A 24,762-nucleotide genomic window follows, 5' to 3' on the forward strand; every position below is an offset into this window, starting at 1 on the left:
TACACAATTTATTACTTTAACACTCTTGCATTCAGCATCGTTTGGGCCACTTTCATCCGCAACATATAAAAGACAGACGGACCTTCGATTTTTGACAAGATATTTATAAGCCGATCTGTCTGCAGTGACAGGTAGTTTACTGGTGAGAGCACACAAGCGTGAACAGCATATAACAGATAAAAATATTTATGATAAAGAGATTAATGTCTAAAATAATCTACAAAATATCCGGTGGGAATATCAGTAAGAAAAAGAAAGTAATGTTTGTTGAATGTTACATAAGAACAATCATGAAAAATTACGTTTTCAATAATTAATTCTTTGACATTAAAACTTTGATGTGACATGACTGATGCAAGTGATCCTCTGAACGTCATAAAACTACCTTCTTTCAAATAAAAATAGCAAGACAGGTGTTCTAATAATATATTTTGTCGTCATAAAAAAAAAGTAAATACAACAATTTGGCAAAGGCGTTAGATCATCTGCTGTTGTCACATTACTGCTGAAACCTAATACGAGTGAATCCAGATTCAGTATGTCAAAGGTAATCAGCCGTGACAAAAAGGTAATTAGCTCGATTACAGGCATAAACTCGCCTCAATAACCTTAATGTTTTTAGCAATGAGTTGTTCAATGGTGCGTGAAAGAGAAAAACTGCATGATCGAAGACTGCTATAAAATTGGTTTCAAAGCTTATTTATTTATTTTTATAAGGTGTGAGGAACATATTTCAGTCTCTGTTTTAGTAGCGTGACGTACAAGTGCAGAAGAAACAAGTGATCAGACATCCTCGGGACACTGAATGTTTCAAGGATCGCCCCAAAAAATCTTGGGAGTATTTCAGAGCGACCCTCTTATCTCTCACCTTCATGTCGCCCTTGTCACAAACGGAAGGTCAAGGGCGCTGTTTCGGACACGTGATATACTTAAATGGGGCTTCCTTCCTTTAGACTGTTATCATCGAGTGAGTGACAAATAAACTAGACGATCTTTTACTACTACTACTACTACTACTACTACTACAATTGCTACACTACTCCTACTACTTCTACTACTACTATTACTACCACTACTACTACTACTACTCTATCTCTTTGCGTGTGTGTGTGTGTGTGTGTGTGCGTCTCGTCCTCGTTTCCTTCCCTAAACTCGTACTACAAAACTTCACACAAGACAGCCTCAACTTATCTCCTCCACTTCCTCATTCCCTCCTGCCTTCCCCCCCTCCCTTCTCTCCAGTTTTCTCCTCTTTACCACCTTACTTGCCTTCTAATTTTCCATGCAAACACGAAAAAATCTGTGCACGGCGAGCGAAGAAGGGGGAATGGGGAGGGAGAAGGATGAGGTTATTGGGAGGAAGGGAGGGGGAAGAGATAACGGAGAGAAGGGAAGAGAGATTCCATTATTGCAAGTTTACTGAGATCTTAACTTTTACTTCATGGTATTTCCGGAAGGACGTGTATGTTAGGATCTTCTAAAAAGTACAAACATTATTGGTACCCAAGGCAAAAATGAAATCATTTCCAATTTCTTCAAATGCGTTGGTGAAATCTTTCTTTCCATCTATCTTTCCTCTTTGCAAGAACGCTGCCTTAGATGTATCGTGACAGCATGGTATGTATATCACCTTTCGATTTTCCTGAATCATCTCACCATATACATATACGACAACAGTGTGTTGGGCACGTAGGCAACACCTACACCAGCGCGTGTGTGCAATACACCAACACCCACACAACGAGTAAGTTTTTCCTTCAAGCCACTCATAAAAAGATGAGAAAACTCTCACACGTCAGGCCGTGAAAAGATTTTCTTCACTCTTCAGTGAAACTTACCCGCTTCCTTTCCCTTCCTTTCCTTCTTTTCTCTCATACTTGCTTTCTTGTCCTCCTGAACAAGAAAAATTTCCTCCCTTTACAAATTTCCTAAGTCCCTCCCCGATCCCTCCCATGCTGGCGTCTCTCATCACTGCAGAATGATAAACAGTCGATCATTTGTCGTCAACGAAACCATTTGCAACTGTCTGACCCTAACTGGAAGCCGTGAGTTGTAAGGTGGAGGTGGTGGTGGTGGTAGTGGTGATGAAGGAGGAGGAGGAAAAGAAAAAAAGAAAGAAAAAATAGACAAGGGACTAGCAGGTAAGAAAAGCCCCTCTGGCCCGTAATGAGGTTATCTGTTTTAGCATTCCACGGTGTCTTTTAGTACCAGCAAAAAAGCAAACTCCCTCCCACCAGGCATTCCACCCTGACACACTGATGGCTGGAGGAAAAATCAGTTAGGAAGACACGTCCCGAAATCTTTACAGGACGTGAAGAGAGTTCTGATGCGTTCTGGATGAAAAAATTACGTCCAGTACTTCTTATTAGGCTCCCTTCATACCAGCATTCATTTATTAAGAATATTTCATACAGGGACTGTCACGTGTAAGCTTGGTGGCTTCTTGCAGCTTCCCTTATTTCTTATGTTCTTATGTATATTTATCTTTTAGCTTGGAAAGACCGTACAGAATAGAAATCAGTCAAGTTTGATGCGGCTGTTCAGGTCCCCATGTTGTCAGATTTTCGTCCGGAAGAGATTCATCCTCCTCATACATTTCCCTCTGTCACCAAGCACCATAGAAAACTGGAAGAGTCCACAGGTCACTTGAGACACGAATTTTTTATTTTTTTTTCCGCGCGGTGTGGCAGCAGTCTGGCAGTTTGACATGGTGCAGTTATAATTTTTCCAATCTTTTATCCATTTTCTCACATTTTATGACAGAAGGCATTTATAAATAAATAAATAAATAAATAAATAAATAATATATATATATATATATATATATATATATATATATATATATATATATATATATATATATATATATATATATATATATATATATATATATATATATATATATATATATATATATATATATATATATATATATATATATATATATATATATATATATATATATATATATACCTGACAATCAAAGTAACAGCTCCAGTAAGAGGAACATGATTTCATAACTGTATTGTCACTTTGGCATTAACTTTTTCATTTCGCTCACAATTTTTCGAATGTAATATTCGACATACGAAAATAACTGAAAATCTTCTTGAGTGGCTGCAGGTCTGAAAAGCTGCTTCAACAAGCCTGACGCATTGGGTGGACTCAACATTCACACCGTCTTTTCCTAACACCCTATTTATTTTGAACACAAAAATCTCTTTACGTGACGTCTTTCCACGTCAAGGACACGCAGGAGAACTGAGGGGCGGTATGAGCAAGAAGCGAGTCATGAGGCCTGTGCCACGATCACCATTCCATAAAAGAAAAGGGAGAGCGAAAGAGAAAGCAAGGAAGGCTATACAGGAACATATATATGGTAAACAAACCCAAATGGCAGGAAACAAGAGGTCGGCACCCTAATGACGAAGCTGCTTGGAAGGACCGCTTTGTTCCACAGATATTCATTGCTGCTTTGAGGGTAGGACGGAGAGGCGAGCAGGAGGAACAGGAGGAGAAGGGGGCTGAGGAGGAGGAGGAGGAGGAGGAGGAGGAGGAGGAGGAGGAGGAGAGAATTACGGAGGATTACAATGGATAGCCAAACAGCAACAGACCTTTAGGTCCTTGCAAGGCTGTTTGGGAGGAGGAGGAGGAGGATTACATTGGATGACCAAACACCAACATACTCGTACAAAAGCTTCAGTTCATTTTAGGCCCGCTTGGGAACTAATTATGATTAACTACTCTGTACTTGATAAAGAGATAAGATAGCACAGGTGAGGAGGAGGAGGAGGAGGAGGAGGAGGAGGAGGACTAGAACGCGATGGTCTGATGACGAAAACGACGACGACAAGACCAAGAAGACCAAACAAGCAAGACAAGGCACGAAATGAAGAGCAAGTGCCAGAATGCACCAAGGCGGGGAGAGAGAGATCTAAACGCCTCGGCGCCGGTTCATGCTGGCTGCCCGCCTGACGGATCGCTACCAGAGACCCACGGAGCAACCCGACACGGAACATTGATCAAGGTTACAGGGGAGTGCTGAAGGGACCCCTTGTGTGTAAATTACCAAGCCTTCATAGCCTCCAAGACCCGGGGTGACAAACAGCAACCCTCTGGCATATGCACATCACATCCATCTATGTTTGGTGCTTCTGAATTGCCTGTATCGGGGAGAGAGAGAGAGAGAGAGAGAGAGAGAGAGAGAGAGAGAGAGAGAGAGAGAGAGAGAGAGGAGAGAGAACTTTCATCTATAGTTTTTTAAATATTCACGTAGTTTCTGAATTAACCACCTTTCACGTCATTCTTTCAGCAATCAATGCAAAACACAGCAAGACTGCCACGCGAAATACTTTGTTACGTACGTACCAAGACTGCAGCAAAATGTATTCCCCATAAAATAAGAAAGAGCAGAATGCATTTTTACACATATTTTTCCGTAGGTTATTTAATTAGTTTCCCATTTTCTCTGGATGCTAAGCCGCTTATGCAGAAAAGTAAAGTTGCATGTGTCTATTTATTTATCTAGCTATAAATTAGTGTCTGTGCATTTATGAACGTATGCATCTATCTATCTATCTATCTATCTATCTATCTATCTATCCATCTATCAACTTATCTAAGCCAATTTATAAGCCAAATCTTGGTAAATTAGTCAAGTAAATCAGTCACTCAGTAGTCAGTCAGCCAATCAAAATAAGCTGAACTGCCTTTGAGTAAGCGTTAGTTATTTTATCAGTATCAGTCAGCCAGCTAGCCAGACAGTCAACCAGTTAGACGGCAAGTGAATCAGTTAATCAGTTAATTAGTCTACCTTATACATTGTTGGACGGGCAGACAATTATTTGACCCATTGCACTTTGAAGTGTCTTGGCACCTGATCTTGTGGTCTGGTCTGGCATCATTAGTCCCCCTGAGATGCTGCTGGGAATCTGCTGGCCTGGCTCTTCTGTCCTTTGGTATGATTGGCTTCTCTCGAGTGTACCCTGGACGTGTGTGTGTGTGTGTGTGTGTGTGTGTGTGTGTGTGTGTGTGTGTGTGTGTGTGTGTGTGTGTGTGTGTGTGTGTGTGTGTGTGTGTGTGTGTGTGTGTGTGTGTGTGTGTGTGTGTGTGTCAGGGGTCGTTTGAGTCGATCAGGAACAAGAATTGAGCAAGGGACGGTGCGTGTTTGTCTGTGTGTGTGTTTGTCTGTGTGTTTGCCTGTGGGTGTGTGAGTAATTTCCTTCTGTTTCCTTACTACGCAACTACATAACGTCCTGAAGTTTTTATTTTAGTCGGTGTAGTTTAGCTTATCACAAACACCTCCTGAGGGATAAAATGATCTGCTGGTGGTCATTCTTTCTTTGTTTTCCTGCGGAGGTATTAAAAGTTGTACATAAAAGAGGGAGAAAGAGAGAGATAAAAGAGAGAAAGGAATAGAGCAAAGAGGGAGAGCAAAGAGGGAGAGCAAGCAGGTAACAATAAACGTAAGGAAAAAGAGAGAGAGAGAGAGAGAGAGAGAGAGAGAGAGAGAGAGAGAGAGAGAGAGAGAGAGAGAGAGAGAGAAGGAAAGAAATAAACCAATAGGGGAAAGAAAGGGAAATTGAGGAAGTGTAAAATATGAGCGAAAAGAAAAAAATAGTAGAAAGAAGAAAGCTGTGAAAGTGAACGTAATAAGAATTCAGAAGATAAAAAGAATGGAAAAAAAAGAAGGAAGGAGAGAAAAACAAATAGAAATTTCAAACGGATGGGAGAAGAAGGTCATAGGTAATTCTCTCTCTCTCTCTCTCTCTCTCTCTCTCTCTCTCTCTCTCTCTCTCTCTCTCTCTCTCTCTCAGTTTCTCCCCTCATGAAAGAGACAAAAAAGAGAATCAAAGGTACAATTTATTATGGAATTCTAACGTGGCCACTGAGAAGCGAGGCCTTCAATCCAAACAGTTGCAAGTGGTGTGAGGAACGACCAAGGCACTCCTGTAAACAAGCACACTCATGATGAACGTGAAGATGAAATGAAGGTGATGGGGAGGACGGTGGTGGTGGTGGTGGTGGTGGTGAAAAGAAAATGGGAGAAAATGATTAAAATCCAAGTCACTCAGCAGACATATAAGCATTCACCTGCTTGCTGTACAGGTAAAAGAAGCAGGTGGCGGCAGGTGTGTTTCGCCCTGCCGCACAGGTGAAGGGTGATGGAAAACAACTCCATGAAAATAAATGACCGGTATGCAATGAATACATGAATATCTAATGAATAAAACAAAAACGTAAAATTCACTTTAAACTAAAACAAAAGGTAGACGTAGTGAAGTAAGTTTATTATGCTGAAAGTATTGTGCCGCGTACCTTGATTTAAAGCGACCCTCTCCGCCTCGGTCTTGGGGCGCCCCTCGGGAAAGCTCAGGCTACCTTGTTTTCCAAGAGGGGAAGAGTGTTTTTATCCCGTTAACGAGCCGCTCCGCCTCTGCCTCTCCTCGGACAGCCCGGGCTCCGGGTCCCGTCGAGACAGATTAGGAAAAGGAATTTTGTCCCTTTGCTTATCCAGCAAACGGACGCTACTTTACCAACATTATTCTGGTTCTGGTGGTGTCACGTAGAATTCAGTTTAGTTAATCAACCAAGATAAGCGACTTGTACATCAGATGGCAGAAAAAAATTATTATGGATGATAAATTTAGTTCACAACATATGGACTTTTACTATAAGAGAAGAAAACTGAAGATTAACTCATTCTTGAGCGAGGCGCGGCATGAGTACCCGCCTGTTCGGTGAGGCGTGGAGGAGCTGTGTTGGAATGGTGGGAGGGAGTCTGGAGACATAGGTGCGTTCATTTTGGGAAACGTGAAATGTGATTATCCCCATCAGTGCCCACTTGACGGCCAGAGGCAGCTACTGAAGAAGAATAATTCCCTGATCTTCAGCACAAAACTAATTAGCTAGGAACACGGTAATGAGGCCTGGATGAGTGGGGGAGACTGAATGAGGACGCGAGGGTGAGGGAAGCCGGCGACCTAACGGCTCCCCTGTGTGTACTTTTTGTTATCTAATTAAACAGTTTTTATATTTACACAAGAGATGACATGGCTTGACGACGGGGACAAAAGCCAACTTCGCACATACACACACGCGCGTACATGTACTTACACATCAATATAGTTGATGTTATACATTCTTGAAGTTTCCTAGAAGCAGAGTTCGCAATGCCCAATCAAGACTCTCACTGTTATTTCTGGCTTTCTGAGAGACAGGCAGGTGGAATCATTCATCTCATATCACGCCACCAAATGACGACTCACGGATCCATCAAGGTGTGTTTGCACGATCCATTGTTTACTGGTTCACTCCTTCCTGGCGGACAGTTGAGCGTTGCTAACAACATAAGCGAGGCCATCTTTAGAGAGCAAGGAACAATGGGAATTCCTGTCCTTGTAGCTTCACAGATTAGACTGAACAAACTTTGTACCAGTGACATTCAAGCTTTGTCATAATCTTCTCCCTCTTCCATAGCCCATAGTGAGCACAACCTGTAAAGCTTCAGGCGTTCCTGCTGCCCTCGTCGCCGTCAGTAGAGCCAATCACACCATCGGTACTTACTGGCAACGTGTAATTCAAAATCGAACAGACTGCACAAATATATTAGTCTTGGACATAAGATACAATCGCTGTCAGAAGACTAGTAACTGCACTCAAGGCCACTGTGTTCTATGTTTCCCCTCGATACCAAGCTCTCGCATCTGATTGTCTCCATAATTGCTGGAAACTTAGCAGATCAGGGGACTTGAGACTGAGGGAAAGCTCTTAACACAGGAAATGAACGTGGTATCTTCCGACTTTTGACTTTGACTGCAGAACCTCATGAATTTGAAACATCATGGACTTGAAAATCAGAGATGGACTAAACATGCACTGAATTATATACATAAGCTTTCAGTCTCACATGCTCTCGCTTCCCGCTCTTACAGTTTCCCGTAAAAGCTCTTCCTTTATACTCTCTTAGTCATCCACTCGGATTCTTCCTTACCCTGATGTACATCCATTTGTGTCATAAAATACAAGAACATATACGATAACCCTCATGGTCTTTAGTTGCAGGTCTCTAAAATACGGAAATACATAGAACCAGCGTATTACTTCACTTGGAAAATTAGACACTACGTCAGGTGGCTCCAATTCCCCGGTTTTTTTTTTTTTTTTTTTTTTTAATCATTACGTTTAAGCTGCGGTAATCGGCCTGTTTGTGTATGTGTGAGGAACATAATGGAGGGAAGCTCGCCTCGCCTTCCCTCCCCTCGCTGTCCATTCATTTCCTCTGATTGCAGAATGCTTTTTCGTCAAGTGTTTTCGTCCAGCCATTCAACTCTTTCTGCTATTACGAGATTATCCCACTAACTTTTTGCCTGCCTCTCTCTCTCTCTCTCTCTCTCTCTCTCTCTCTCTCTCTAAGACCTGCTGCTGTTCCTCCTCCTCCTCCTCCTCCTCCTCCTCCTCCTCCTCCTCCCCCTTATTTATTGCTTGTAGGGGCTTTAATGGATACAGGGCTGGACTTGTGTTGAAGAGACAGGAGCCGCCATGATGTTCTGAAACAAGTACAGGAAGAACATGACATGGATGAGAGAGAGAGAGAGAGAGAGAGAGAGAGAGAGAGAGAGAGAGAGAGAGAGAGAGAGAGAGAGAGAGAGAGAGAGAGAGAGAGAGAGAAACACGTCTTTACGATCTTATAGACAAATGCTGCGTGATGAACGGTACACAAGATAAAAAAGCTCAAAGACTCCTGCTGGATTTCTATAGGGAAGCGACAATTTAGCGGATCTTTAAAACGTTTTATAGACTCCTTCCTATCCCCTGTCTCCTCCCCCCTCCTACCTCCGGGTCTCCGTTCATTCGTCCTCCTCTTCTCTACGCTAATAAGTTCTATTCGCTGGAAGATGAAGATACGTAATAAATGATAAATTGTAATAAATAAAGGGCTTACCTTCGTGACTCCGTTCATTCGTCCTTCTCTTCTCTTCTTCTTCTATGCGCTGGAAGAAGATACGCAAATAAAGGGCATATTATCACAGGTAGGTGAAGCAGCACTTAATTATATTTTTTTGTTACAACTGAATCGTATCGTTGCTTATCCAAAACAAACTAGCAGAGGAAGGAGTGTGTTGAAACGAGTTATCAGTATGGAGTTTGTTTTCATGCAGACTAGAGGTGGTTATGAATTCAACAGGCAAAGAATAATGAGAATTTGAATTATAACACCATCTTATTTTTTAGGCGTGTTCACAGTAAACATGACGTATCTTCAGTGATCACGTCGTTTATTTCATGTTGGAGGTCAAGATTCCTCAAGAGCGTTCCCTGTGTCTAGTAACTTAGTTCCTTTTCATGGTTTGCTATAGGCTTAGTGCAGTTTAACATCAGTCTTCCTTTTATTTTTATTTATTTATTTATTTATTTATTTTTTAAGCTGTTAAGCTTCGTCAAAATAATTCCTCGCACCAAATGTTTTTTAATCCTGAAATTTTCCATCTATTTTTTTTCTTTTAATCTTCCTGTCGTAAAAACACTTCCAGAACTTTTCCTCATAACAAATATCGCGTGTTTATCTCACTTTCGTTTTCCAGCTGTTCCCCTTGTGGTGGCAAAGAGAGCGCTGACTTGATTTATTTTCCTCTTCCTCCTCCTCCTTTTCCTCCTCTGGGCCGCGTTTCCTCATTCTTTCCCTCCTTGACGCAATTTTCCTTCATCTTTCCACAAACCCCTTCTGTTGTTCCTCCTTTCCTTCTTCCTTTTCTTCCTCTCGTTTCCTTTCTCTTCCTGGAAAGCTTTCATCTCTTCTTTCATCTTTCACCTTTCTACGTTGTTTTTCACCCTTTCCCACTCCTCTGTGTTGTTCCCCCTTCCCTTCCTTCTTCATTTCCTATATGCCGTCTCTTCTATCCTTCCTATTCCTGGAACGCTTTCACCCTTCTTTGTTTCCCTCATCTTTCACCTTTTCTATGCTATTTTTTCATTCCTTTCACTCCTTCCCTTTCAGCTACTCCTCCTTTAATCCCTCAAATGCCAAGACACCATGGTCGATAATGGTCAGGAGCATTAATTACAAACTCGTCGAAAAAATCCCTCTTCATGATGGCTGCTAAAGAAGACATCATCATGCGGCAAGGGGCTGAAGCGTGGGATGACGGTGGAAGGGAGGGAAGGGACTAAAATGAAGGACGGTGGTGGTGGTGGTGGTTGGTGGTGGTGGTGGTGGTGGTGGTGTGGGAGGAACTAAGGTGCTGGTGGAAGGTAAAGTATCAATGAAGTGAGGGACATGAGGGGGGCAAGAAAGGGTTAAGAAGAAGAATGTGGTATTTCAGTAGTGAAGAGTGGAAACTGTAAAGTGTTCCTCCTCCTCCTTCTCAACCACTTCTCCTCCTCCTCCTCCTCCTCCTCCTCCTTCTCCCCCGCTCCCTTCTCATCGTTCTTCGCTTCCTCGTCATCATCATTCTCCTCCTCCTTTCTGTTTCCTCTTACAAAAATTCTTGACAAGCTGGAGATTCCCTTCCAAACTTTCTACGTTGTATCTATTTTGACAAAAAAGGAGCAACACTGCAGCTAAGTCAGCGGTGTTTGGACGTGGCCTGAGCAGCGCCTCTTAACCTCTCGACGCTAAGGATGCTGGGTAACTATACGTACTCTGTATGAGATATGAGCGGCGCTAGGCTGAGTCAAGGCATCCTCCATCACTATTTAGATGCGACCCACCGTGAACCATGAGATACATGCCCACTACGTCACTGAGTTTCTGCGCAGGAAGGTGGAGGAGTCATTGATGAACCAGTGCGGAGATTCTACTTGTCCTTGACTTTACTCTGGCTGTATTTACACAAAGGAAGAACAAGGAGCATCAGACTTGTTGGCTTTTGCGCAGTTGTTTGTAATATCACGTTAGAGAAAGAAAAGTTAGGATCTTGTAGCTAAAAGGATTATTGCTATCTCAGTGTGGATTTGATAATGTTTGTTTGAAAAATATCGCAATAATATCTTACTGTGATTGTCAATATTAATGGCCTTATGAATCACATTTGTTTGAGAATTGTGGTAATCTACTTATAAAATCAATAATTGACATCTCTGTATGCAGTGAACGGAATGGTTGTATAAAGATATTTAAATCATATTTGTATTATGTTACTCAGCATTATGAGAATTATCAATCATATTTATTAAATCCGTTTAAAAAGCGTTCCTAATCCAATTTACATGCAATGGGGTCATAACAGTACGTAAATACCACAGTACTTTGAAGTAATTGCCCGACAGGTATTACGACCCGATTTGCACGTGCATGTGTTGTGTATTTTATGATGTTGCGTTATTATACAGTTCACAGGGATTAGCACTGTAGGTGTACTAACAGACCATCCTGTGCCGCGGTTTTTATAGAAATTTGAGGACTACATGGCACACTGTGGGATGGCTTCTTGAATGTGTCTCGTTTTATTTCAATGTAAGCTTTACATCTCCCTGAAACGGTCAGTTCTGCTAAAACTTTTGTTGGTTTAGTGTTTCACGACCATTTACAGAAATCCTGCAGTGTGCGAATAAAAGCCACGTGCGTATGTGATTGCTTGCGTATGTGTTGCTTGCACCGGACTGTGCTGCAACAGAGACGTGGGGCGCTGGATGGACGCCTGTGTGTGCATCGACAAACATCAAGAGTCGCGGCAGCATCAACAATTTACCAACAAAACCGTGGGAGGCTTTGTAAAGGCAAGTCATGCACTGACCACTGATTTGACGGAGACTGAACTGTGCAGGGCTGGACTCGAGCAACACCTATACCAATTAACAAAAATAAGAAAAAAAGTATACATTATACGTACTTACTCTGTTGACTTGCCCGTTCTATCATAAGCGGACCGCATCACAACACTTATATTCCATCAATTACAAGTACATTAGAGAAGAAAACCCAAAGGTAACTCACAGCGATAAGTTCCCAATCCCGTTTAACGGCACAAGCACTTCCAAGACACACACTTCGTTTGCTCATTTCGCTTATTTTCCATTAAGTCGCAATTCGCAGAACGACTAAGACTCTCATACTTAAACGAACGAGTGCGAAAATACATGTTTTTGGCGCCATGAGCTTTCTTTCTTCTATTATTACTGCTCATTACCACATTTTCCCGCTCATTTTGCCGCCCGGAACACTTCAAAACGCAATGTTGTCTCTAAAGCCCTAGACACCGTTCGTTAAAAAGCGCAACTCGACATGTACAGAAGTATTTTTACCGATATAAGGAGCGGCTGTTGCTATCACCCTCTCTTGCCTTCCACTAGCACTTGTTTGAACAGTTTCCTTTTTATTTAATCGATAGACGAACTTTAAAGACGCAATGTTGGTTCGAGAGGCTTGGCTTGTGTTTCTCTTCGGTAAGTCACCGCACGCCGACCATCACTGAGCCGCAGATCTCACCTACATGTCTCTCCATTTTTCGATAGGATTTTGTTTGAATGTCGAATATGTATAGCTGCGTGTGTGTGTCTGAAATATGAATCTGTGTACATTTGTATTATGACATGTTTCTGTTTGTCTGTCTGTATATTTGTTGCTGGGTTATCTGTCTGTATCTCTTCGCTTGTCCGTTTGCCTGTCTGAATAGCTTGCACTTCAGCCACGGTCCTTTTGTCCCGCCCTCTCTAGCCCCGCCCCTTTTGTCCCGCGTTCTATATTCCCGTCCATTTTGTCCCGCGTTCTCTAGCCCCGCCTCTTTTGTCCCGCACCCTCTAGCCCCGCCTCTTTTGTCATGTGCTGTCTACTCCTGCCCCTTTTGCCCCGCGTTCTCTGGCTCCGCCCTTTTTGTCCTGCGCTCTTTGTCCCCACTTCTTTTGTTCCTGGTTGTCTACCCCCGCCCCTTTTGTCCTACCCTGTCTAGCTCCGTCCCTTTTGTCCCGCGTTCTCTGGCCCCGTCCCTTTTTGTTCCTGATTGTCTAGCCCCGCCCCCTTTGTTCCTCGCTCTTTGGCCCCGCCTCCTTTGTTCTTGGTAGTCTAGCGCCGCATTATTTTGCTAATCAACAAAAAAAATCGCTATAATCAAAAGAAAGCTGAACAGTAAATAAGTAAATATGACAACAAAAAGTTGACCTTAAGTGTATCAAGAGTTTGCACGCACGCACACACACACACACATTCACACACACACACACACACAAACACACACACACAACACACACACATACACACACACACACACACACACACACACACACACACACACACACACACACACACACTGGACAATACCACTTCCATCTCCACTTATCATAAATCCCCAAGCTGCCTTTTATACATTGATAAGAAAGCTCTGAGCGTTAATAATGGCTCTTTTGAGTAAACCACACTAGAATGCTTTGAATTCCTGTGGTGATGACATGCTGGTAGTGGTGGTGGTGGTGATGGTAGTGGGGAAGGCGGTGGCGGTAGTGGTGGTTGTGGTGGTGGTGGTGGTGGTGATAATGCCACGCATTTTGTAGTGCGAGAAATTGAATCCAGATTGAGTGATGGTCATGTGTGAAAAGAGAAGGCTCAATGCTGGAGAGAAAATTATGCTATGTAAAATAAGGAGGCTGGATATGAAGGAGAGATGGAAGGTAAGTCAGGTGGGATGAGAGGAGGAGGAGGAGGAGGAGGAGGAGGAGGAGGAGAAGGAGGAGGAGGAGGAGAACAAGATGGTAAGACTGAGAGGAAAAAAAACAAGAAGGGAAGGAAGGAAGGAAAGAAGAAAGACGCTACGAGAAGGAGAGGATGATAGGATGAATGGATGGAGGAAGAGAGGAAGAACACAAGGATAGAATAATGGAAAGGAGGAGAGATCGTAGAAAGATGGGAAAATACATAGGACGAATGGAGGGTACAAGGGGAGAGAGGAAGACTGAAGGAAAAGGAAGAAAGGAATAAAGGGAGGGAAGGAAGGAGGAACAGAGGAAGGGAGAAAGGAAGGAAGAAAAGGATGAGGAAAAGAGGAAAGAGATGAAAGAAAGAAGGCAGATATAGAAAGGAAGAAAGAAGAGAGGGGAGAAATCAATGCATGAATGAATGAATAAGTGAATGTCGAAGGAAAGGAAATAAGCAAAACATGGGAGGAAGGAAAAAAATGAACGACGGAAAAGAAAGACGAAAGGCTGGTAAAGAGGAAGGGAAGACAAGACAAGCAGAAAACAACGAACGATCAACGAACAAATGAGCATAAGGGGCGAACGAACGAAAAGGAAAGAAAAAAAATAAAAAGGAAGGAAGGAAAACTCACATAGAATTACCTCTGAGCTTCAAACTCGGAGCAAAATATCCTGGAATCCTGAATAAGCTATCGAGACGTACTTAAAAATAAATAAATAAATAATAATAAAGAAAATTAATTGTCATTTTTGGGGGCTTAATGGCGCGTTCTCTCAACGGTAAGCAAACTATATGTAGAGATAATCTTCACTCCAAGCCACATCTCTCTCTCTCTCTCTCTCTCTCTCTCTCTCTCTCTCTCCTCTCTCTCTCTCTCTCTCTCTCTTTCTCTCCCTTTCCTCTCGTTCCTGTCGGTTGAACTTTTCTTTATCCAAAGGTCTTGTTCTTCTATCTCTTCATTCTCTTTCTATTCACTTAGATAGATAGACAGATAGATAGATAGATAGATAGATAGATAACCCTTCCTTCACTCCCCTCTCATGACAGCCTTCTCTTGCGTCTATATTTATTCGTCCTCTATGTTCTGGAAGTAGTCTTGCGTTTCCTCTTTCTTTCTTCTTTCCTGCCATCTCACACTTTTACCTTCTTTCTTATTTCCTTCTCCCTCAAAATAATGTCTTGCTCTTTTCTTCTTTCTTTCATCCTAAAGCTTAATATTCTTTGTTTTCTTTCTCTAATTTATACTCATTCTTTTTTTTATCTCCATCCTCCTCCTCCTTTTCGTCTTACTCCTCCTTCTATTTCTCCTTCTCCTTCTTCTCCTCCTCCATCTCCTCCTCCTGTTCCGCCTCTCTTATTTTCTTGTCTATTTTTCTTCAAATTTCTTTCGCCCTATAAAAAAAAAAAAAAAAAAAAACGAAACATGGAAATGACTCATTCTTAAATATTCTTGTTTTTTCTAAGGTTCTCTCCACTTTTCTTCGTCTTATTATTCCTGCCTCCTCCTCTACGTACTAATACATCTTTTTTCTTTAAATTAGAGAGCGTAGCTTATCAATAATTGACTTGTACGGGTCAACAGATATACTACTGTTACTTCCTTCTTTGTGCTCCTCTTCATCCTAGTCCTCCTCTCTCTCTCTCTCTCTCTCTCTCTCTCTCTCTCTGTCTCTCTCTCTCTCTCTCTCTCTCTCTCTCTCTCTCTCTCTCTCTCTCTCTCTTCCTACTATTCCTTTTCTTTTTTTCTTCCTCTATCTGTTATTTATATTATTTTTTTTAAATTCTCTCTTACCGTCCTTCTTTCAGTTTTTTGCCCTCCCTCCTGCCTCCTTTTCGTTCTTCCAGTTTTCTCCACATTTCCTCCGCCTTTTCCTTCTTCCCTTATCAGCAGCCCCGCGAGCGAGTGACTCCCCCCGCGACGTAATCTCATCGTCCTCATCTGAGACGATTTTCATTTTTCCGCGACTGGAGACTGAGATGCAAAGAGGCGTGTGGTGCGAGGGGCGAGCTGGCTCATGCAAGGGGGATGTTGTGCTTGTAGAGAGAGAGAGAGAGAGAGAGAGAGAGAGAGAGAGAGACAGAGAGAGAGAGAGAGAGAGAGAGAGAGAGAGAGAGAGAGAGAGAGAGAGAGAGAGAGAGAGAGAGAGACCTAGAGAGAGAGAGAGAGGGAGAGAGAGAGAGAGAGAGAGAGAGAGAGAGAGAGAGAGAGAGAGAGAGAGAGAGAGAGAGAGAGAGAGAGAGAGAGAGAGAGAGAGAGAGAGAGAGAGAGAATGAACGAACGCCCCCCTCAAAAAAAAAAAGGAAAAAAGCAATATTAGGAGGAGGAGGAGGAGGAGGAGGAGGAGGAGGAGGAGGAAAAAGAAGAAAGAAGAAGTGATGGAGAACGAAAAGAAAAAGAAAAAAAAAGAGAAGTACGAATGGAGAGGCGAGAAAAATACAGAGAAACACAGACTTAATGTTTGAGTTGAATGCAGGAAAAGGAATAAAGAAGAAGGAAAATAATGAGTGGCGAAAGGAACAAAAATTTAAAAAGGAGGAGGAGGAGGAGGAGAAAAGGAGATTAATATAGGATGTGAATGTAGGAATGTTGTTGGGTCGCGTGGATTCTTGCGAGATTAGAAAGATTAGGGCGACTGATGAGAGAACAAAGGTGGGGCATCTCTCTCTCTCTCTCTCTCTCTCTCTCTCTCCTGTCCCTCACGGCAAGTTAACAAACACATCTGGTGTGCGCGCACACACACACACACACACACACACACACACACACACACACTACCATCCATCCCGGTGCCATTACTCCTCCTCCTCCTCCTCCTCCTCCTCCTCCTCCTTCTCCTCCTCCTCCTCCTCCTCGTCCTCCTCATGAAACAAGAAGTCACGTAGGGGTCAACAGGTCCAGTGCTGTCTCATCTTCCTTTGTGTTTCTTTGTGCTCTTCCTCTACCTGAAACGCGGTACCATTGCTGTTGTAGCTTGTCTAATCCTTTCTATCCAAGTGGGACCTCACTAATGGTTGTTTACTATTACATGGAGTCCCTGTGACTGTCTCCCCGTTGTTCCTCCAGCAGGCTATGGACACTAACTATTTCAAAACTCGTACCATATGTAGAAAGATAAGGAACAACATTTATACAACTGAACGAGTTCCTGCCATGGAGAGTTGATATATAAAGACTCTCATAATTTACAACTACAGTAAAATCCCTCTTATCCGGCATTCGAGTATCCGGCAGCTTCAAGTATCCGGCACATTTTTCCCTCAGCCTTAAAATCAATAGAAAATCAATGTGTACTCATAAAATCGATTAAAATTCCCGCGCGAGGCATACTTTGTCCCCTCGTCACCAGAGCGCACTGCTTCGCGCCATCCGCAGCCCACTGCACTGTGTTTACTCAGTGACTCAATCCCGCGTGTGCACTGTTTATCGCGTGTGCACTGTTTATCGCCTGACACTTTCATCATGCTTAAAGTTGTACAAAAGAGGAAGCGTGTTGTGCTTTCACTTAAGCAGCTGATCAGATCAGCTGCTGATTAAGATCAGCTGATCTTTGTTATGGTAAGATGCGTGAGTGTAGGGTGATGATTGTGGACATAATTTCACTTCTATTCAAGTAACCGGCAATATTCAAGTATCCGGCATGTCGGCGGTCCCGTTGATGCCGGATAAGAGGGATTTTACTGTATATTTCATAAAGTCTAGTGAACCAGTAGCAAATATTATGAACACATGAGCTACAGACATCCATTATAGAAAGCTGCATCTGTGCTCTCATCATAAGTCCAGTGTTATTTCAGCTTTCCATATCAAAGGAATAGTTTTTTTTTTTTTCTAAATCTAAGTAAATATAGTTGTTCTCCTAAATCTAATAGTTGTAAGTCGCATTATCACAACAGAACCTATCTGAACACTTAGCCAGACGCTGTTACGAGTGACAAGACTGAGCGAGGCAGGACGTGCACGACGGCCAGTAATGTTCTCTTGATACCCTCCCGCCAGACGTCCACTAACTACGATCCTCAATGTTCCGCCTCGCTTCGCTTCATATCCCCAGCCAGCTGCACTTAGATTGACGAGCGGCCTGGCGAAGTTCTGGCGGCACCTGACATTCCTACATAGAGGCAGCGGGGGAGTCTGGTAGCTAACACTCTCTGCACTTCTTGTTATGTTCGGAACACTATTTTTTCATTACGATTATTTTCAAAGGCCACAGAGATGATTGGCCGGTTTATCAAGACTGTTTCTCCTGTTAATAATGTAGATTTTTTTTTTAATATCACTAAAACCCTTAAAAGCCCGTGTAACTTCAGCTATAGGCTTTAGAAAGCAGTGGAGGTGCGGCGTGGATGTGTTTCAGAATCAAGTCCTGTCACTTACATGTGCATATCTTTGACTGTCAGTAATTAGATCATTCATAAAAGCATTGATGTGGGATAAAGGTAAAAGATGTGCAGTAAAGTTAATACGCCACCAGACTAAACAACAAGACAGTCTGGCATGGACGTAATTAATCAAACATTCCGCCCTAACTTGTGTCAGCCAGCTCATGCTACCCCGCTGCTTGTTAACTGTTGGATGAGTGGCGACTGACAGTGAGCATGATCACAATTGTGAGGGAACCCGCTGGGACCTGTCAATAATTGCCGTGGTGGAGTAATGGTGGCGGGCGGCTCCCTGGGGTGTTGTGTAAGCTTTAATATCTTTTAGTGCTCTCATGGTCTATTTGAAGTCCCGCGTGGACGACTGCGTCAGTACTCCGGAGACAAGTATTTATGGAAAACTAATCACAGCGGCCAAACGATGAATGACGTCATAACATTGCTGCGTGAAGAATGAAACTCCCTGGTCAGTGTAATAGGTTAGTCGTTGGGTACGTCCCGCAACACGTGAATGAATATACCGGAGATTTCAAATGGATGCTGAAACCTCCCACTCAAACTACACAAGAATACCATTAAAGAGCGACGACAAATGAACAACTAAACAGTGGACGAATAAATTCCCTGATATACACAAGTGGCACCATTACCATCGGAGAAGGAAACAAAATACTTCCTTCCTCGGCACGGTGTCACCAACCCTTCCCCGGCGGCTCGTGAGATGCCGGGCAAGACGAGTCCCTTTGTGCCGGGCTTTCAGATTTTTTCCTCCCCATTCTTTGCCAGCAATTTGCGCCTCGCAAAGGAGCACGAGGAATACTGCTCTGATGGGTCATAAATCTCAGCAGAATGGTGGGCTACGGAGTGTGTGATACAAAAGACGCTCTCTCTCTCTCTCTCTCTCTCTCTCTCTCTCTCTCTCTCTCTCTCTCTCTCTCTCTCTCTCTCTCTCTCTCTCTCTCTCTCTCTCTCTCTCTCTCTCTCTCTCTCTCTCTCTCTCTCTCTCTCTCTCTCTCTCTCTCTCTCTCTCTCTCTCTCTCTCTCTCTCTCTCTCTCTCTCTCTCTCTCTCTCTCTCTCTCTCTCTCTCTCTCTCTCTCTCTCTCTCTCTCTCTCTCTCTCTCTCTCTCTTTCTCTTCGTAAGGTTTTTTAATTGACATATTTCCCACAAAATGGCACCGTAATTTACACCACTTGAGAGAGAGAGAGAGAGAGAGAGAGAGAGAGAGAGAGAGAGAGAGAGAGAGAGAGAGAAAAAACTTGGGTGCTGCTGCTATTTTTTTCTCGCCCTATTTTCTGAAGTGTGTTAATTAAGGCAGTTTGATAAATTAGTGGCGCGTTGCTGACTCTTTAATTCGAGTTTCTAAAGTGAGTGAATGGGGACGTGAAGAAAGGGAGACTCGAGGAGGAGGAGGAGGAGGAGGAGGAGGAGGAGGAGGAGGAGGAGGAGGAGGAGGAGGAAGAGAAACAAGGACAAAAAAGGAAGAAAGAGAACGAGAGGGAGCGTATAAATGAAGAAAAATAAACACCTAAGTGACGCAAGGGTGCAAACTAAAAAAAAAAAAAAGAGGAGAAGAGGCAATAAAAGGTAGAAGGGTTGAAAGGAAAACTGCAGGTACCTTTTTTTTTTTTCACTCACCTGTGGATGTGTGTCAGGTGAGGATGAAAAATACAAGTTGCCTTAATTGTGAAGTTATTATTATCCTGGATATGGAGTACGTGTACCTCTCCCTCTCTCCCTCCCTCTGTGTGTGTGTGTGTGTGTGTGTGTGTGTGTGTGTGTGTGTGTGTGTGTGTGTGTGTGTGTGTGTGTGTGTGTGTGTGTGTGTGTGTGTGTGTGTGTGTGGCAATAAAAGTTAGATTTCCGTGGAATCCTCAGGGGGGAAAATCGATTCTTAATTTGAGGGCAGTACATGCTTCGTTTCCATCATTCAGTTCCCTCCTCTCCCATACATCACCGTGCTTCATTACTCGCTCATGTTTACTGTGCTACCTTGTCAGTCCATCTCTCCTTCCTTTATGTACTTCCCCTTCCCTGATTTCTCCCTCTCCCTCTCGCTTTTAATTCCCAACTGGCCTTATCAACTCCTCTCTACCTTGATTTCCTTATTTTCATTCCTTTCTCACATTGCATTTCTCTATTTCTCCCCTTTCTCCTTTTTAAAACGTCCTTCTCTATTACATGTTTTCCTTTTCTTACCTTTCCGTTAATTTACAAGGTCGTCACATCGAGATTCATATGGGGATGATAGGATACTAGACTCTCTCTCTCTCTCTCTCTCTCTCTCTCTCTCTCTCTCTCTCTCTCTCTCCTCTCTCTCTCTCTCTCATCTCTCTCTCTCTCTCTCTCTACCAAATAAGAGATCTGTAGAGATTAGCTGTTCCCCTCACACTAACAAGCCAGATCTCCTCCCTAAGCATTACCTTCAAAGGATGGTTGGAAGGGCTGACTCTTGCAGCTCCTTGAAGGAATAGCGTAACTTCCGTGTAAAAGCCGCCTAACACTTTGAAATACAAGGACTTAACATACGAGTACGCTCCGGCAGATTATACTCGTTGTTGGTTTTATTCTCAGTTCACGGGTTGGAGAAGCAGCAGATTAAAACTGTAAGATGTGGAGGTTTTTAATGAGAGCACTGTTTTTCTTTTCTCACTACTGATGACGCGTGAAGCAGGAAATGCCATACTCTTGAGACGGTAGTGGTATTAAAAGGTACAATCAACCATGAATTCCTTGAAGCTAGTCACTTACGGTCCCATCCTGACTTCCTGTATGTGTGTGTGTGTGTGTGTGTGTGTGTGTGTGTGTGTGTGTGTGTGTGTGTGTGTGTGTGTGTGTGTGTGTGTGTGTGTGTGTGTGTGTGTGTGTTTACGTATACGAGTATAATCGTACATGAATACAGAGATGAATAAATAAAACTAGCAATAACATAACAATAAATAACAACAATACAGAAAAAATAAAAGCAGAGAGAGAGAGAGAGAGAGAGAGAGAGAGAGAGAGAGAGAGAGAGAGAGAGAGAATCTATGTAGTGTCCTCACCTCACCCTGCTCGGTCCATTTGGTGTCTTCACATGTGTGTCTCCCCCGGGCAGTCTTCGGGACCCTGGCTATACAAACGTGCTCAAAGGACCTCTTCTCACTGCCTCCCTCCTATCCGGCAGCACCTTCGTCATCGTGCCTGCAGGTGAAAGGATGCACCTTCAGTCCCGCTGGTCACTAGGGCTTCCGACTCAAGAATTCTAAGGCAGCCAGGCACTCACTCGCGGCGCCATCTCGTCACCTCGCCAGCGCCAAAGTAGGCGGAGGAGAAGAAAATCTGGGAGTGTAAGAGGAGGCGGAGTGAAAGGAATAATGCAGAGAGGTTCCAGTGAGTGGTCTTTAGTTTCATTGGACGTAATGATCTTGTACAGCGCCTGGTTTTCTGAATATGTACAAGGTGAAGGTTTACTTAGCTGCATGTAAATAGTGAAATTGGAAACTTGTCTATAGCAAAAAAGGGAAAAAAAAAAAGTATACTTGACTTGAGTTACATAAAATTTTTCGTCGTTAATTAACTGTACTCCCTTGGTTTTGAGTGTATGCTGGTAATTAAACATTTCTTGTGACTATATAATTTGGTCGAGTGTTTTGAGATACGTCATATTCAGTAATGTGTCAAAGGCGCTAATTGAAAATATGGAAATCTGATCAATAGGTATATATGCCAGTAATAAATCCTTGAATATTAGATACATGTTATTTAGGCGAAGATTTCATACTTGTGGGCATTATAATATCTGATATTTAATGAGAGGATATAAAAAATCACGAAGTGCATATCCAAAGCCTCACAAAGCCCACGTGCGGGTAGATCCTTCTAAACATGAATGAGATAAGCGAGAGAAGCGACAAGATGAAGCGAAACAAAGAACATACTCTATTAATACCTCTTGGCTTCATTAGTCTTCTTCTTTCGGCTGCGGATCAACCCTCTACATCTTGGTCTTCTGTGTCTTCCTTAGTCACAGCAGTTACTAGCACGTCTTCTCTCACTGCAATGTGCAAGTGTGAAAACTGAAGAAAGCACCACGTCGTCACCGGTTCTTCGCTCTGGGATTCTTGCATTTTCAAGGTGAGATGAAGAGCACGTGTAAAATAGTCATCGCTGATCTGATGGCCAAGAAAAATATTAGTCTCCTTTCCAAATAAATTTTATGTTCAGTTTCTGAAGAGACGCAGGAAACCTTAGAGACTTTCATCATAAAGAGACAATAAAGGACACAAAGGACTAAGAAATAAAATTTTCCAAAGCAAATAAATAAGAACATGGGAGAAATAAGCTGCAAACCCATTAATTTCCTCTTTGGGCACTGGCAACACCGTCACAAAGTTCTTAATGCAGAGTAAAATCTGCAAGACCTCGCGTAATGCGTGCGCTTAAAAGTTAGTAAGTGCCACCACCCTTGAGGAGACCACAATTTCGGAGTATACGTGAAAATTTTAGTCTTCTATGGCTTTGAGCGTCATAGAAAACGTGTGGTTCCCCGAATCGAATGATGTAACTTTTGTATTATTTTTCCCAAAATTTTAAAGGGAAAAACAAGGGCTTGTTCGGGGAAATTTAAATCCCCCATCATGTCAGCTGTTCACGTTTCTATTATGCAACTGTGTATTTTGTATGTTTACTATGGATATACAGTACCTGTCACTGACAATATGTCAAGTGTACAATTTCAAGAAAGGTGATATCCACTTCCTGTCAACTTCTGGTTTCTGCGTTTCACAGCACACTGTTGATGTACTGCACCACCAGGAGGAACTGAACAAGAGAAGCATTTTTTTTGCAAACAAACTCACCTCAAGATAGAAGAGGAAGGTGGAGGGAGGACAGAGATGATAGTTACAGTGCAGGAGGTCATTAACAACTGCAAAATGGGAGTGGTGACACAAAATCTTTAACAGCTCGTATCTCAAATTATCTTCGTATGTCCTCCCAAACTTAGTAACCGATTTTCATTTTGATTGTTTTTCTTCTGGAAAGAGAAACTTATAATGCAAAGAACTGTGGTTGAGAAATAGCAATCTGTGTAATGAAAAAAACAAGTCTGAAGAAAGAATAAATACTTTTCTTACTTTTTTTTTATTTGCCAAAAAAAAAAATTATGCCAGAAGGAAAAAAAATGTATGACCACAGAGTTGTCAGAGAATCAAATGTTAAAGGACAAAATTTGTAAAGAAAAGCATGAAAATTTTATTCCAGTTTTCCTTATCCAAAATTCTGACATTTTCCAAATACTAAAAATTAATGAAAAAATAAATAAAACTGCAAGCAAAATTAACAAAAATTGGGGAAACATTACACGTATGGCCACCTAACTTCTGTAGGCGAAAATTACTAGTGGGGGATTCTGACAACCTTAAGTCGCGGCGGGAAGGTGAAGGGGGACGCTGTGGAAATGTTTTGAAGACCCGGTGCTCAGGGTGGCAAGGGACGGCTCGGGTGGAGGGAAGAGGAGGAGGAAGGAACGCTTTGCGGGAAAATAAAATAACACGTTCCTAATACCGGAGGCTGGATGGAGGAAGGAAAGACTAGATGAAAGTTAAATCCACATTATTCATCATTGTGACGGCATACACCAGTGGCCAGCAAGGAGGAAGATAACGACGAAAATTAGAACAAAATTAAAAATACCACAAACCCGAAAAGACCACAAAGGGAGAAAAAAAAAAACAATTGCAGGCTCAGATAAAAAAAAAGCTGGAAAATAATAAGGGAAGATATTATTCCTTTAATTAAAGTTGAATGAAGGAAAAGTCAGATCTTTTTCCTAGCAGGAAGATGAGGATAAGGAAAGAACTGCGTCACACTGGAGTCATGTAAAATTCATACATGGAAATAATTGAAAGACAAAGAGAAGAAAAATAATAATCTTTGTCTTAATAGTTATGATGAGGAGAGAGAGAGAGAGAGAGAGAGAGAGAGAGAGAGAGAGAGAGAGAGAGAGAGAGAGAGAGAGAGAGAGAGAGAGAAAGAGAGGGAGAGAGAGAGAGAGAGAGAGAGAGAGAAAGAATTATCATCACCAGTAAACAGAACCATACATTTATCTAATGATGTAAAGCTTCTTGTTGATTTCCTGTCCACCTCCTATTGACTTTCTTGGAATCTCTTATAGAAGTCCATACCTGGGCGAATCACCATCATCATCAACACCATTCCCATCATTATCACTATCATAAGATACATAACAAAAGGTGATATAACAAATCCCTGAAGCAGAAAAATCGGTATTACACTAGAAGCAACGGAATGAAGTTTGATAGTTAGACTTCGAAATGAGACAGGAAGAAGTCGGTACCCAAACACAAAGGTAAATGACGAATAGGCTCTTTAATCATGGTGTTAGTGCCGAGTCAAAAGGGAGCGTCAAAAGAAAATTGGAAAAGTACAGTTAGATTTTGAAATGAGACAGAAAGAAGTCGGTCGCCAAACAGAAAGGTACAAATGACTGTCTTGAAATAGACTCTTTAATCATGTTGTCTTTTATGAGTCAAAAGAGAGCGTCAAAAGAGAATTGGAAGGAAGTCAAAGATGATGAGAGGAGTGGATGGAATAATGGGAGGGTAATGCACATCTTATAAACAGACTACCACTTGTAGGCCTACTGGTTTCTTATCCCTTATTGTTCGTGTACAGGGCAGGCGAAAGTGGAGGAGATTGATAGCGAACAGCGACCTAATACAGAGATGAACAAAGCCGAAGAAAGAAGAAAAGAAAAAA

At 42.4% G+C, this 24,762-nt stretch overlaps 1 long non-coding RNA gene across 2 annotated transcripts in view; it reads right to left on the minus strand.

Annotated features, from left to right (window-relative positions):
* LOC135104678 (uncharacterized) overlaps positions 1 to 22,380 on the minus strand; it is a 36,820-nt gene extending 14,440 nt beyond the window's left edge. Inside the window, exons 1-3 of one of the 2 annotated variants that reach the window (XR_010270483.1) lie at positions 21,932 to 22,380; positions 21,045 to 21,183; positions 8,945 to 8,993 (exon numbers count right to left, since the gene is read on the minus strand). This is a non-coding gene — a long non-coding RNA (uncharacterized LOC135104678). The remainder of the gene's footprint in view (positions 1 to 8,944; positions 8,994 to 21,044; positions 21,184 to 21,931) is intronic. The other variant, XR_010270482.1, reaches the window with a different exon arrangement.
* Between the last annotated feature and the right edge of the window lie 2,382 nt (positions 22,381 to 24,762).

This window comes from Scylla paramamosain, chromosome 11 (assembly GCF_035594125.1).
Source record: "Scylla paramamosain isolate STU-SP2022 chromosome 11, ASM3559412v1, whole genome shotgun sequence".
Lineage (NCBI taxonomy): Eukaryota > Metazoa > Arthropoda > Malacostraca > Decapoda > Portunidae > Scylla > Scylla paramamosain.